This window comes from Thamnophis sirtalis, unplaced genomic scaffold, assembly GCF_051295495.1.
Source record: "Thamnophis sirtalis isolate CommonGarterSnake01/CBP01778 unplaced genomic scaffold, rThaSir2_p1.2 scaffold_1, whole genome shotgun sequence".
Classification (NCBI taxonomy): Eukaryota; Metazoa; Chordata; class Lepidosauria; order Squamata; family Natricidae; genus Thamnophis; species Thamnophis sirtalis.
This window is the reverse complement of record NW_028261381.1, coordinates 19,671,806-19,687,405: the sequence shown is the minus strand read 5'-3', so window position 1 is coordinate 19,687,405 and position 15,600 is coordinate 19,671,806. Positions and strand designations below refer to the sequence as shown.

Genomic DNA, 15,600 nt, shown 5'->3' with positions numbered 1-15,600 from the left:
AGGGCATCAAGGGTCACATAGCTGAGTGATAACATAAGATCCAACCCAAGGTCATTTAAAAGGTATCAGGGAGTTATCCACATTTACTCTCTGAATTTACAAGCCATTCTCTAATAGCCTGTACCACAATATTTTAATTTACAATTCATTATCCTATTTGAAAAAGCCATTATCCAGGGTATACCAGCTGTTTTGCACAATTATGTGTCATGAGCTTTATCTATTGTCCAGTGTAGAGTTAGGAGAGCATAAGCCTTGTAATTTCAGCCAAGTTCTAATTTAAGAAATATTATATATGACACAAAGGGAGGACTCAAGGCATCCCATTGGGTGGAGGAGACATTTAATACAACTTTCGGTCTATTTACCCTCTTAGCTTCTTGGACTAAAATTTACACTGAGCTGTGAAATGGTGGGGCGGGGGAGGAAGTGAATGTGTGCTTATAACTGTGTGCTGTATAGATAACTCATCATTAGTTGGTTTAGATCAATAGCTTTTAAGCTGTTTAGGGAATAGGGGCCACAACGATTTTTTGCTGGAATTTTCTTTTTCAGAATTGAAAGCATGTAAAAATGCAAGTAGAAAAATAGGGACCACTTTTGGTGGGAAGGTAACAGCATTCAATGTGGCTTCGTGTTTAGTCGTGCCAGCCACATGAACACAGAAATGTCTTTGGACAGCATTGGCTCTTCGGCTTTGAAACGGAGATGAGCACCGCCCCCTAGAGTCAGGAATGACTAGCACATACACTATATTGCCAAAAGTATTCGCTCACCCATCCAAATAATCAGAATTAGGTGTTCCAATCACTTCCATGGCCACAGGTGTATAAAATCAAGTACCTAGGCATGCAGACTGTTTTTACAAACATTTGTGGAAGAATGGGTCGCTCTCAGGAGCTCAGTGAATTCCAGCGTGGAACTGTGATAGGATGCCACCTGGGCAACAAATCCAGTCGTGAAATTTCCTCGCTCCTAAATATTCCACAATCAACTGACAGCTGTATTATAAAAACATGGAAGTGTTTGGGAACGACAGCAACTCAGCCACAAAGTGGTAGGCCATGTAAACCTGTCCAATATCAGTGTGTGACCTCACAAATGCGCTTCTGGAAGAATGGTCAAAAATTCCCACAAACACACTCCTGAACCTTGTGGACAGCCTTCCCAGAAGAGCTGAAGCTGTTATAGCTGCAAAGGGTGGACCGACGTCATATTGAACCCTATGGATTAGGAATGGGATGTCACTTACAGTAAGTTCAAATGCAAGTAAAGGCAGGTGAGCGAATACTTTTGGCAATATAGTGCATGTCTAAGGTGAACCTTTACCTTGACCTTTTACCTTACTGGTTCAAGAGTACACAGTGCAACAAAGCATTAATTCTCCATGCTTATTGCATCCACAGATTTCCATTTGATAAGGGTCACCTGGATCTTTCTGGGAAAAGATGGACAGGATAAAATGCTTGCAGGCATGCTAAATGAGTTGCAGGATTCTTGGCAGATGAAGCTCTTCATATCCGTTCTGGGTTGGACATCAGTTGCACACTGTTGAGGATGATGAGTAAGGTGGCATCTTGTGCTATTATGATACTCTTCAACTTAGGGAATGCCAAAACTTGGATAAGATTCTTTATAGTTTGAACTCTGCTATCTGTGTATTAAACTCAAATCCTCTGGTTACTTCAGTTAACTAGGTAGGATAAGAATGGCTGGGTCCAGGAGGGAATGCTTCTTCTTCTTTGAGAGAGGACAGTACTACAGAAATGTCCTTTTTGTTTTTTTAAAAAAACCCTCCCAAACCCCAATATTTTTAATGACTTTTAGGTTTAGGTTTAGGTTTATTAGATTTATATGCCGCCCTTCTCCCAAGGACTCAGGGTGGCGTACAACATTAAAAGAAACACATAATACAAAAGTTTTAAAAAATTAAATAGAATATCCCAAACCCAATTAAAATTGACAATGACATTTTTTAAAAAAAATGAATTAAAATTAACAGTGATCAATAATTTGTTTTGTTTTGTTCAGGCCAGACTGGCTTGCTGGAAAAGTCAACTTTTTAGGGCACGTCGGAAGGACCAGAGGTCGGGGATTATACGAAGTTCCGGGGGCAGCTCATTCCAGAGGGAAGGCGCTCCCACAGAGAAGGCTCTCCCCCTGGGGGTCTCTAGCCGACACTGTCTGGCTGACGGCACCCTGAGGAGGCCAACTCTGTGGGATCGCACTGGACGATGGGAGGCTACTGGTGGTGGTAGGTGGTCTCGCAGGTACCCTGGGCCTAAGCCATGGAGCACTTTAAAGGTCATAATTAGTACCTTGAATCGCACCTGGAAGACAACCGGCAACCAGTGCAGGCCGCCTAAAAGGGGTGTAACAAGGGAGCACCTGGGTGACCCCATGATAACCCGCGCAGCCGCATTCTGGACCAGTTGAAGCTTCCAGGTGCTCTTCAAGGGCAGCCCCATGTAGAGAGCGTTACAGTAGTCCAGGCGAGAAAGGACGAGGGCATGAGTGACTGTGCACAGAGCATCCCGATCCAGGAAGGGGCGCAACTGACGTACCAGGCAAACCTTTTTGTTGTGGATCTTTTTAGGAAAGGATGTGGAGAAGGGGAGTGGGGAATAGTTATATAGCCTGGAGGAAAACGATTCCTCTGAATTGTTATAAGTTGAAATTCAGCCAGTTATAGAACTGAATCTGTTTAAAACTGAGCCGATAGAAGAAACGTGGTACCGTTGAGGTAAGTAGAACAGCTTTATTCCAACAGAACAGCTAACAGACAACTATTTACAGATTCAGCACCTTGCCCTGCTTGACAGCTACAGTATTTATACGCGAGCTGTCAAGCAGGGCGACCAATAAGAAAGGTGAAAACTGCCTGCGCTCTTCCAGCCGCGCCTTAGCCAATCAGGTGCAGCTCAGCAGGAGCTGGCTGTTAATCGTAAGTCGAGGACTTGCAGTCGGTTGTAAGTCGAGGACTTACACTAATATTTAACAGAAACTGCATTGGTAGATGGCTTTTATTGGATCCTGAACAGGGGGAACATGCTCCTCTTGGTTCTGTTAGATCTTTTAGTGGCTTTCAGAAACATTGATCACTGTATTCTTTTGAACACTTACAACCTTTGGAAGCCCAGGACATGGTTCTATAGTAGGTTTTTTGCACCTAAGTGGTTCCAGACAGGGGGAGAAAATAAGTGCAGGGAAGTTCTAGTATGGGGATGCAGTGCTGTCTCCGTGAAATATAATGTATACGTGAAGCGCCTAGAACTGTGATGGTGAACCTATGGCACGCATGTCACAAGTGGCACCTGGAGCCCCCTCTGTGGGCACGCAAGCTATCGCCCAGTTCAGATCCACTGTGCATGCATGTGTGCCTCCCACAGGCCAGCTGATTATCAGATCTATGCCGTACTTACGGAAGACATGCATGCATGCACGGGGAGCAGGGTGAGCACAGGGGGTGCCCATTTGTGGACCCAGGAGGCTTCAGAGATGCCTGCTAGGTCCAAAATGAGGTGGGGGGTCTCACATACATGCCCAGGGGTCATGTGCATACATGGGGGTCACGCACTCATCTGCAGGGGGCGGGGTGCATTGCATTATGGGTGTGGGCACATGTACCCATGTTTTCGGCATGCGAGAACAAAAAAGTTAGCCATCACTGGCCTAGAAAATGTCATTTTTTTGGTTCAGGGTGATATCTTGCCACCGCAGCCTGTGTCAGTGATGTTATGGAAGGTTAAAACTAGAGGAATCTAGATGGGGCCAAACAAACACAGCTTAAACCCAACAAAGAAAAGTTGCTAATAGTCTATAAGCATCAAATAACATCAACCTTGGCAGATACTGTGGAAGAGGTAGCTTGTGGTTGGTTCCACCTGGATCCTTAGCTCCTGCTGAGGCAAAAACCATGGCCAGACAGCCTTCACCAAATCCCAGCTACTGCTCCAATTAAGACTCTACCAAGACTGAGAAGCCCCAACTAGAAAGCCTTACAACTGGCAATGGAGATATTGAAGTGATGGATAGACAGCGGTGGAGCTGTCTTTCGGGATCAACCATAAAAGAGCGAACTGGCCAATGGCAGCATAGTCCCAGCACTTGGTAGAGAAGCCATGAAAGCTTTGATTCTAACCTTCAGTGGTACAAGTTTGAGTTCTGGAGGAACTGCTAGATGAGGCATGAGGGGAGATTGGAGACAGAAATGGGAGCGACTTGTTGCTTGGAAACTCCTTAAAATAATAATAATGGAATGTTTAAGACTGCAGTTGCCTATCCTTGCTATGCACTGACATCCCTTCTATATTTAAATGTAGATTTTTTAAAAAGAAAATCTAAAGAAGCACTACACAATGTAAAAAGCATATTTTGTCGTGTACTTTGGCTCTGTGAAACAGAGTTTAGAAAACATTGGTGACTTAAATAGATCAGCAAAAAATTGTCTTTATGTATCCTGGAGTTTATACAAGCACTTTACTATGGAAACAGTCGTGACCTTTTGTCTTTGTTTGAAATCACCTGTTTCAATCTCTGAGCTGCAAAAACCAGTTTGCCTTTTCAATTCTTGCAGCCCATGAAAATGAAATAGTAGAAAATAAAATCAACAAATACAGTTTCTTTCCGAAAACTAAGCAGCTAGATATTATCTTGTTTTCTGACAGTTGAATCTTGCCCCAAAACAAAATATCCTGGTGGGAAAAGTAATTAAAACTAATTCTTAGTGCAAAAGAAAGAAGCACTTTTTAGTGAAATAAATCCCCTTATAGAAATACCATTAGTATTTTTGTTAAACCTTGATGGGGTTTTATTTGGTTTTAGTTTAATGTAATCTTTTCTTTCTTCTCTTTCCTTGACATTCAGAGTTCTCAGATAGCCATATAAAACTGGATAAATAAATAAAAATTATATGCCAGCAATCCAAATGCAGCTCAGCTTATAACCATTCGGTTAATGACCCTTCGAGGTTACAAAGGCACTAAAAATATGGCTTATGGCCGTTTTTCACACTTACGACCAGTGCACCATCCTGATGGTCACTAAATCAAAATTCAGATGCTTGGCAACTGGTTCATATTTGTGATGGTTGCAGTGTCCTGGAGTCATGTGATCACCTTCTGACCAGCAAAGTCAATGGGGAAGAAGCCAGATTCACTTAAGAACCCTCTGCCTAACTTAACAGCTGCAATGATTCACTTAGCAACTGTGGCAAGAAGGATCACAAATTGGGTCAGAAGCCACTTAACAACTGTCCTGCATAGCAATGGAAATGTTGGGCTCAATTGTGCTCGTAAGTCAAGGACTATCTGTAATCACATATTCTGGCTCAATGTACATTGCCAGTAGACAGTGTTCTTCATCTCTGGATGTCTCACATTGTGTAGGTGCCAACCAGTGGTGGGTTTCAAAAAATTTTAGAACCTCTTCTGTAGGTGTGGCCTGCTTTGTGGGAGTGGCTTGCTGGCCATGTGAGCGGGTAGGAGTGGCTTGCTGGCCATGTGACTGGGTGAGAGTGGTTTTCCAGCCATGTGACCGAGTGGGAGTGGCTTGCCAGCCATGTGACTGGGTGGATGTGGCCAACTTGTAAAATGTGGTGAAACTCACTTAACAACGCTCTTGCTTAGCAACCAAAATGTTGGCTCAGAAACTCTGGCATTTGAAGCACACAAGTCTTAAAGCTGTCAAGTTACAAGACCCTTGGACCCCTAACCCTTTAGAAAAACAAACCCCAGGAGTGTTCAAACTTGACAGCTTTAAGACTTGTGGACTTCAACTCCCATAATTCCTTCTCTCGCTCTTCATCTTGATGATGTGTGGACGGGCGGGGGGAGGGAGCTGGAGCCGGTTCTAAACGACACTGTAGATTTGTAGAACCTCTTATATAGAAGAGGCTAGAACTGGCAGGAACCCACCCCTGGTGCCAACCAGGGGTGGGTTTCAACCGGTTCATGGCAGTCCCCTCGAACCAGTTGGTCGGCAAACCCGGAAGTAAGTAACGTCCGGGAACGGCGAAGGGCCCACCCACCCGCCCGCGTTCCTTACCCGGTTTTGATGAGTTCTGCGCTTCCACGCATGCGCAGGACACATACAGCGCCTGCGCGATCCTCCAGGAGCAGCTGGAGCATCACACAGACGCTAGTACGCATGCGTGCGCTACATGCGTGCACGAGGACGCCGCCGGCCCCGTTCCAACTGAACTGGTTGGAATGGGGCGAGAAACCCATCCCTGATGCCAACTAATGCCATTCAAATGATTATTCCAGGAAGCATAGTTATTTGTTTGTGATGGGTAAGGGTTACTGCATACCATACCCTTATAGTATGAAAAAAAAATGAAATAATTCTAAATAAGTATCCTCTATAACAGTGATGGCAAACCTTTTCAGCATCCCATGCCGGAGCACCAGAAAACTAAAGACCCGCTGGCTGGTCTTTGGGTTTCCAGCATGAGTTCTGGCCAGCTGGTCTTTGTGGGCCCAGAACACCAGAAATCCGAAGAGCACCTGGCTGGCTGCCTGTTTTTTGGCCTTTTTCAAGCCCATTTTCAGGTCATTTCTTGGGCTGTTTTCAGGCCGTTTTTCAGGTTAGGGTTAGGAAAATGGCCTGAAAACAGCCCAAGAAATGGCCCGAAAAACATCCTGGAAATGGCCCCACACCTGTTTTTTGGGGGCGTTTTCAGGCACTCTAGCGCCTGCGAAGACCAGCTGGCCAGCATGCACTTGCACACCGGAAATGAGAAGAGCCGCCTGAGACAGTGACCGTGCCCACAGAGGGCTCTGCGTGTCACCTCTGGTAGCCGTGCCATAGGTTTGCCATCAGGGCTCTATAAACAATACAGACCCAAACAACTAGCACCTTTTCCATAATTCTTATAAATGAATAATTGATTCAGTACTCTTAAATTATTGCTTAAAATTATAATCTCTGATTTCAGACATGCAAAGCAATTTTATGATACTAAAAAGGATAGAGACAATAAGAATCTTGGCTATGTATAAAAATTCATTTAATTATGTGGGCATTTATATTAATGGTATAAATTAATTTTAACTAAATCAATGATGACTGAAAGTTAAAAAATCCATGAAATAACTGCTACATCTCTCTATTAAACTTTGCTCCCTGTACATGTTGCCTTCATAAATTTTTGAAAGTGTTTAGGTACACTTCCAATGCAAATTGACTTGACCATAACCTTTTGTACAAGTGTGAAATCGCAGCTTAGTTCTGTACTATTTTATATTTTTCTCATATGCCATGGTCCGGATGATGTAGCATTTATTTTAAAAAACCCTAATCTAAATCTGTTTGAAATGGAGTTATGATTAATTACATGGATTAGAAACAAAGCTGCACCATTCTTTAGGTTGTTGAACCGTAAGGAATTGTAAATAGTTTGTAATAGCACCTAACTATACTTTGTGGAAAATAGGCTAACTTGGTCCCATTTTAATTCCACTGAAATCAGGACTATATTTATTGCATTAATTTCAGTGAGCCTAAAGCTCACTGCCAACTAAATCCAGGTCCTATATTTAGGACCAGAATATATAATAGCTGTGATTCACTCTTTCACTCTCCAGCCCATTTACATGGTAATGATTACTAGCTGGGACAACTTTAAGGGGGATTAAACTAGCTCATGCAGGACACTGCCACTAATGAATGCAAGCTGTGATAGCGATATATTACTTTCAGTATTGGCAGCTGTAAGACTTCCCAACCTAATTTATTCCATGAGATGATAATTAGAAGGACCACAAATTGCACCTTGATAGTGGAGTTCCCACTAGAATGGGGTTTTCTTAAAAAAAAAAGTCAAGATGACACATGCAGCTACTCAATAAAAACTCCATCCCTTTGAACATCAACACACATACAAGAGGAGTAGAGCTTTTGCCATGTGGTTATTATGTCTGCCAGCTTGAGGTTTCTTTTTTAAAATCCCTTCTCCCCTATTATCGATGCTTCTGAGAATACTCAGCTAAACTATATGAGTTTGTTGGTTGGATCCTGCAGGTTGATGGATCTCTTTATATTTGTATGTGCTATAAATCTACTGGTGAAGTTTAATGCAAAAATTATCCAGGAAAATCAGAACACGTCCATGCTTTAAGGAAGGCGGGTAATAAAATCACACCACCTGTTTTAACACAATGGAATTTCTCTTTCTGTAACATCAAATAAAAAACACTTTTTGGATAGTTGTGACATACTTTGACCGTGATTCTTGAAATAGAATGGAAATGGAGAAAATAAGCAATTTCTATTAAACCTTTTAGCTCTGACAGTTACATAGGGTCTGTTACAATTCAAACCATTTCTGAACTTAGGATACACATGTCCAAAATCTGTAATGTTTTAAATAAGCAATTTTTAGGCCTTTTAGTTCAGTACCTAATTCAGCCTTATCAGTCTCAAGTGGTCCTTGGAAAATCCAGCAGTCCTTTAAATAACTACCCCATTCCTTTCATGACTGCAAAAATTGCATTAAAAAACAAACTGGCAGGTAGAATTGGTAGCTGGGATACTGAATTTCATATGGCCAATCCTGATGAATTCAGTTTCTTTTGTTAAAGGATTAAAGAGCCATGGTGACACAGTGGTTAGAATGCAGCATTGCAGGCTACTTCTGATGACTGCCCACTGCCAGCAGTTCAGCAGTTCAAATCTCACCAGGCTCAAGGTTGACTCAGCCTTTCCTCCTTCTAAGGTGGGCAAAATGAGGACCCAGATTGTTGGGGGCAATAGGCTGACTCTGTAAACCTCTTAGAGAGGGCTGTAAAGTACTGGGAAAGTCTAAGTGCTATTGCCATTGCTTTTAAAAACAAATACTCTAGGGTTAAAGGAAGAAAATTAAATGGGAGACAGCAAGAAATGTTTCAACTGGTATTCTCCTCTTTCCTTTGTATCTTATTTGTTCAAGAATCCACCGACGAATTCCTTAACAATTTTTCTCCTTGCATCCGATAAAACCGCATTGATTTCAACCCTGTAACAGAATCCAGCAACTTAAAAACCAGCTGCTGAGGGGGATGAAATTTGGAATAAAGAAGCATTTTATAAAAATGGCTATGTGTCCCTTACACCCCTTCTGCTTTCACATTGTCTTTTCCCTTAGCCTAGCAATGCTTCTAGGTACCCAACTTCTAGCCCTTCCAGATGGCAGCTCATGCTATTATCCAAGCGTATGTTGTCCCAAAAGAACACACAACTGAATAGCAGTGCATTTTTGTATTGTTCATGACTGACCTAGCATTCCTATCATTGCACTCTGACCACTTCTGTGGCTAGAGAAAACAATGTTTAGATATTTCCTGACTAAGTTTCAACTTCAATTGTTTCAACTCCTACCCTCAAAATGACACTATAGAGCACTGCACACCAGAACAAGTAGACACAAGGACAGTTTTCCCCTGAACGCCGTCACTCTGCTGAACAAATAATTCCCTCAACACTGTCAAACTATTTACTAAGTCTGCATTACCATTACTATTAGTCTTCTCATCATTCCTATCACCCATCTCCTCCCACTTATGACTGCATGACTGTAACTTTGTTGCTTGTATCCTTATGATTTATATCGATTGTTTCCTAGTACGGTTTGATTGCTTATTTGTACCTTATGACTATCATCAAGTGTTGTACTTTATGATTTGTGACTAATGTATATTGTCTTTTTATGTTCACTGGGAGCTTATGCACCAAAGACAAATTCCTTGTGTGTCCAATCACGCTTGGCCAATAAAGAATTCTATTCTATTCTAAGCCAATTGACTGCCTTTAATATTCTTCAAGCTGATTATCCATTCAACTGTTTTGATTGTCCTTCTGCAGATGTTTTCCCCATTTCTTTCTGGCAAAAAAAGAGAAAGCCCTTCCCCTTGCTCAGATATATGAGGTGGGAAAGAGAATTAGCAAGTGGTTTGCTGCCTCTCTTGCTCCACAGGCACCTATTTATCTTCTATAGCAGTGGTGGGTTTCAAAAGTTTTTCGAACCTACTCTGTGGGTGTGGCCTCCTTTGTGGGAGTGGTTTGCCAGCCATGTGACCTGGTGGGAGTGGCTTGCCAGCCATGTGTTTTCTTTCCCTCCCTCCCTCCCTCCCTCTCTCTCTCTCTCTCTCTCCTTCTTTTTGTCTCTCTGTCCCTTTTTCTTTTTTCTTTCATCTCTCTCTCACTTTTTCTTTCTTCTTTCTTTCTTTCTTTCTTTCTTTCTTTCTTCCTTCCTTCCTTCCTTTCTTTCTCTTTCACTTTCCCTCTCTGTGTGAGTGTGTGTGTGTGTGTGTGTGTGTCAGTGGTGGGCTTCAAACATTTTTGGAACCTCTTCTGTAGGTATGGCCTGCTTTCCGGCTCCACTGTTGGAACCTCTTCTAATCGGTTCGGTAGATTTGACGAACCGGTTCTACCGAACTGGTGCGAACCGGTAGGAACCCACCTCTGTTCTATAGGCAGAAAACTAACACTTGAAAGCTTGCCGGATTACTAAATGTGTACTAAAATGGGAGGGGAAGGAGGTTAAAACACATGAATGAGCTACTTGAGAAAAAGACCTTCCTGGATGTGATATCTCAAAGTGACCTCCTTCTAGGAAGGGGAGAATACTGAAAGTATCAAGAAATTAGAATTATACTGCATGGAAAAAAAAATAGGAATTGCTGTGGCAGGGGAGAGAAATAAAAGAAAAATGAACAGATATCTGCAGGACATTGTTGACTTTATCCAAATGTATAGTCAATGTGTAAATGGCTCATTTTGTGTGGTGCAGCGAAACCATTATCCATTTTTAACTTAGTGCCACCTCTCATTTTTCAGATGGAAATCTTCCTTTGCCTTTTCTGGATACATCTTAGATTCAATCTGGGGTGTTTTTCCCCCTCACACACTTGCTTTACCACTGAGCCATGAACTTTCTGCATTATATTTACATACTTGGGCAAGGTAGCTACAATTTTATCCTGATGAGGCTCTTTGAACCACTTACTTGAGATGCTTTTCCACATGAATATAATACAGTGGAATAGTATTTTTTTTTAAAGTAACAGATACATTTAACAGGATTGAGGCAAAGAAACTATTGCTTAGGCAGTAGTCTGAATAAATGGAAGTTGTAAATGTTACTTCTTGCTTTTACTGAGTCTAATGTAGTATGTTTTTTTTTCCCAGGCTGATACATCTCTTTGAGCTGTGATAAGTAAGACTTACAAAATTGATTGCATGAGTCGCAGTATCCAATTATATTTAATGTTCAGCAGATTGAAGCAGCCTTTCTTATACTGAATCACTCTTTTTACCATTCTTTATTTACTATTCTCCTTTCTGCCAAAATTCCCACTGCGGCAAAGGGCCACTGCTTATCTCTTATTTTGCTTCTCCTTCTCCCCTGCTACCAGTACTTGCTAATTTGCTCTCTTGAGGGGCAAAGCAATAATAAGAGGCAGTAGTGTGGACCAAGGGAAAGAGCTAATAAAAGACCATAGAGGCAGAAACAAGAATTGCTCCCACTGAGAGCAATTTGTTGAAGCCCTTTCCCTATGGAAGTTGATAGTAAGCAAAATGGAAGATGTGCGTTAAGCATAAGAAGTGTGTGTGTATGTGTGTGTGTGTTCGTACTGAGGTGTTACAGACCTGAAGTATTGGTAATCAAGTGAAATATGAACAAAAGCAAGAGTTCATAAAGGCTTAAAAGATAAAAAGACTTAGAAATGCCTTTCCAGCCGGATGTTTTTGTGGGGAAAAAATGTTCATAATGCTTTACCTTAATGTTTGGTTTTCTAATTGGAATAGTTCTTTATCCCTCACAGGACACAAAGCCCTTCTCACAGGTTCCAGGATTAACAGAGTATATAGCATAATCTATATTCTGCTGCTATGGATTCGCCCGCGTTCAGAAGAACCCGTAGCTAACATTATGGCCGGTTTGGAGAACTTCCAAATCTTAACCCTAGTTGGCCCCTCCCCTCCCGCCACTTCCCTCCCAGGAGTCTCCACACAGGCCTGTGCGGAGGCTCAGGGAGGGGGAGAAAACATGCCTCCTGGAAGTTCTGGAAGGCTGGAAACAGGCCCGTTTCCAGCCTCCGGAGGGCCTCCGGAGCCCGGGGAGGCAGTTTTTGCTCTCCCAGAGTCTCGAGGAAAGCCTCAAAAGCCTGGGGAATGTGCAAATGCCCCTCCCCCATGCAGAAGGCCAGTAGGCCACGCCCATCCAGCAACCAGGCAGAGAACCCGTTGCTGAAGTTTTTGAAGCCAATCCCTGATCTAATGTGTTAAAACACAATATTCCTCTCAATGATAATGATGTATTTAGTTATATTTGATGGATAACCAGTGATCTTATTTTTAATTGTAAAAACTGATGCACAAAAGTTTGTAACCAAACAACATGCTTGACGAAATTGAGGAAAGTTTTTAGTATGTGTTGTTTTGTTTTTGTTTTAAAAATAAAAAAAAAATTTAAACCCACAATATTCCTCCTCTTGAAGACAAACATTTGACAGATTGTTGATAAGCTTTATTTTCTCCTTGCCAGCCAAGAATCCAACAATGATCCAAGAACCCAACAATTCACAGCACCAGGTTACATATATTCTTCATTATTACAACAAAACATGAATCTTTTCTCCCAAACTAGATACTCTCCTAATTTATTCCTTTATTTGGGTTGGAGCAAATAAAATAATAAACAGCTCTCTGGATGAATTTCAAGGACTGTTGACAAACGTATCACAAATGCCTGCTTTTTTTCAGAAAGAAAACTAATTCTGCAGAGCAGAGCTTATGCATACATTCCAAGGTCCCTACTCTAGTCCATTGTGACCTTTACTATGACACAAAACAGGACCTTGACAACCAGTCAAGAATGCGTAGATACATTCCCTAAATGTTCTAGCTCACTTTCAGAGTTTAATCCACTCACAGAACACCAAGCATAACAATTTGTTTCACAGAATATTTCACAACAAGCCAAATCTTAACATTAAAAAGTGTAGATTCTTCATTGAATATTCATGCAGTTCATGCAATTTTCCCAACAAAGATATATCTCTTACTAGCTAGAAAGGTCTAGAGTCACAATTTGGATTGAAAATCTGGTTTTAAGTCATTGCAGTTGTATGTCAAGTCACTCATATAACTGGACCCATTTTTTTACATTTGTCATAATGGTGATTAAATGAATCACCATAGTTCTTAAGCAAATCACATGGTTGTTAAACAAATGGTACAGCCATTCTCCCAAATTGGCATATATATATATATATATTTTGCCAGAAACCAAGGACAGACAGGAAAACAAATGAATTACAGAACAGATTCAACCAGATTTCCCATTCAAAACTCTTAAGTAACCCTGATCCTTATATTTTTGACACTATTTATACGGAAAGCCAGTTTCCTTAAGAACTCCCTAAGTAAAAGGTAGACATTCAACAAATCAATGAAAAATCAATGAATTTCAGGGAATAAAACAACAATTCCTAACATCCAATGGGACATAGGCATGCATAAAACAGCTTTGTACAAAACACTTTCCCTTAATTGAATCACATTTTCAATTATGTTAAATTTTGTTTAGGAACAATTACCAACAGATCTTATAGTAATGTATAATAGCAAGGTTATAATTGCAATGTATATGTTATAATATTTCATTAGAGTTTCATTAGATGCCTGCAGCTGGTGGAGCAACCTAAGTGGGTAAAACAATCTTCCTGGTTTTATAGAAAAAACTAAGTTCAAGAGTACAGCCAGGTTACAAAGTGCATTCCCATTAGATCAACCATCACAAGTTCCTAAATTAATTGGATTTCTATATTTTCCAAACTGAGATTCCGATAATTTACTCTCCTAGCATCTCTTTAAAATCTTCTACTGTTTCATGTAGCTCTGCTGAAAAGCAGAAATAAATCTGAGCATTAACAAAACACTAATAACCCCACAATTCAAATTCTTTAGATTTTCTCCTGGTCCCAGCAATTATTCATCTAATCTCCTTAAACCTAAGTCTGAAAAAGCTGCTAGCTATTATTATCTCATCATCCTTATATTTTTTTCACCATTTTATCTTCAGCTCCACTTTTTGTCATCAATATGAATTCCTGTGGAATTCATATTCAAAGAAAAAATATTTTGACCCAAGGAGATAAACATTATGGTAGAAAGGACTCCATTACTAGAAAATAAAATCTATGCCTAAAAATAGGAAGTAAACAACCTGAGGAATGGGCCTCTGTCCTTTGAAAATGTTAACCAACTAAAGTAGTCTAACAAGCGCATTAAATTAAAATGCTCTCAGCCATTCCAGGCCTAGTTCTGTGGAGGTGAAGTGAATAATTGTATATTGAAGAGTGTAAGGCAAGCAAATTAGCCAGGTTTAAAACAGCGGGGCTTAGAGCAGCCGGAAGTCTTTTTACTTAAGTCTTTTCTAATTTGTCACCCTACAGACATGTTGAGGACTACAAGTCCCAAGAACTCCCAGCCAATATGGCTCCAGGTTTACGGAATACTTTCTTTACAATTTCTCTGCTGTTCACTATTGGCAAGCTGATTGATGTTGACTCCATTCCAGGTGTTACATTTGCAAGGTGCAAATGGATATTTTAAAGATACAGATCAGAGGCAGAAAGATTTTAAGAAGTGAAAGAGATTCTTCCAAAGACCACTGACCTGGACACTGACCCTGACCTGGACATGGACCTGAACCCGGTTCTGGTTCCGGTTCCAGTTCCAGTTCCAGTTCCAGTTAGGATAAGGATTAGGGTACATGTTAGGGTTAAGGTTAGGGTTAGGATCCGGGTCAGGGTCAGGGTCCGTGTCTGGATCCGGGATTGGGGTTGGGATTGGGGTCGGTGTCCGGGACTGGATCCGGGTCCAGGTCAGGGTCCAGGTCAGTGTCAGGGTCCGGGTTCGGGGTCAGGTTAGGGTTCAGGTTCATGTTAGGGTTAGGATCAGGGTTCGGTTCCGGTTCTGGGTCGAGTGTCGGGGTCCGGGTTCGGGTGTGGTTTCGGGTTATGGTTAGAGTGCAGGTTTGGGTTAAAGAGCTCTTCCATGGCCCCTTCTCATTTCCAGATTTCAGATGTAGCATCGAGAGATCCTACATGTTATAACACTCTATAAAAATATTAGAGATAATAAAGATTTGTTTTATTTATAAATAAACTTTCAACTTTTATTGTTGAAGCATTGGAATGTACTTAGAATGCTGGGTTAGAAATTGGAGGTGACCATGTTCAAATTTACTCTCTGCCACAGTCTCTCATCTGATGACTGTGGCACAGGTGCTTTCTTACTGCTTACCTCATAGAGTTGTTGTGAGAAAAAATGGAGAAGTGAGCATCACCATGGATTTCTCGAGGAAACATATGGTGTGTTGCTACCAAGTGAAAATAATTATATAAATAACATAGTTCCCTAACTCCTGTCTGAATTTTGCCTCCTGGGTCAATTCTGTCTAATTCTGCTTTTCTTGATTGCTTCCCAATGTGATTTCAATGCATAATTTTCTAGGAAATTTATTTCTTACTAATGTGGAAGTAGGTTCATTATGAGGAATGCATTGCTTTAGAACCTCCATGGAGGAATTTTCTGCTTCTGGGAAGGTTTTTC

The 15,600-nt window shown here is 41.2% G+C and overlaps 1 protein-coding gene across 3 annotated transcripts in view; it reads right to left on the bottom strand.

The window, feature by feature from the left end:
• CCDC141 (coiled-coil domain containing 141) overlaps nucleotides 1-15,600 on the bottom strand; it is a 135,920-nt gene that overhangs the window by 115,022 nt on the left and 5,298 nt on the right. The gene's annotated exons all lie outside the window — the stretch shown is intronic.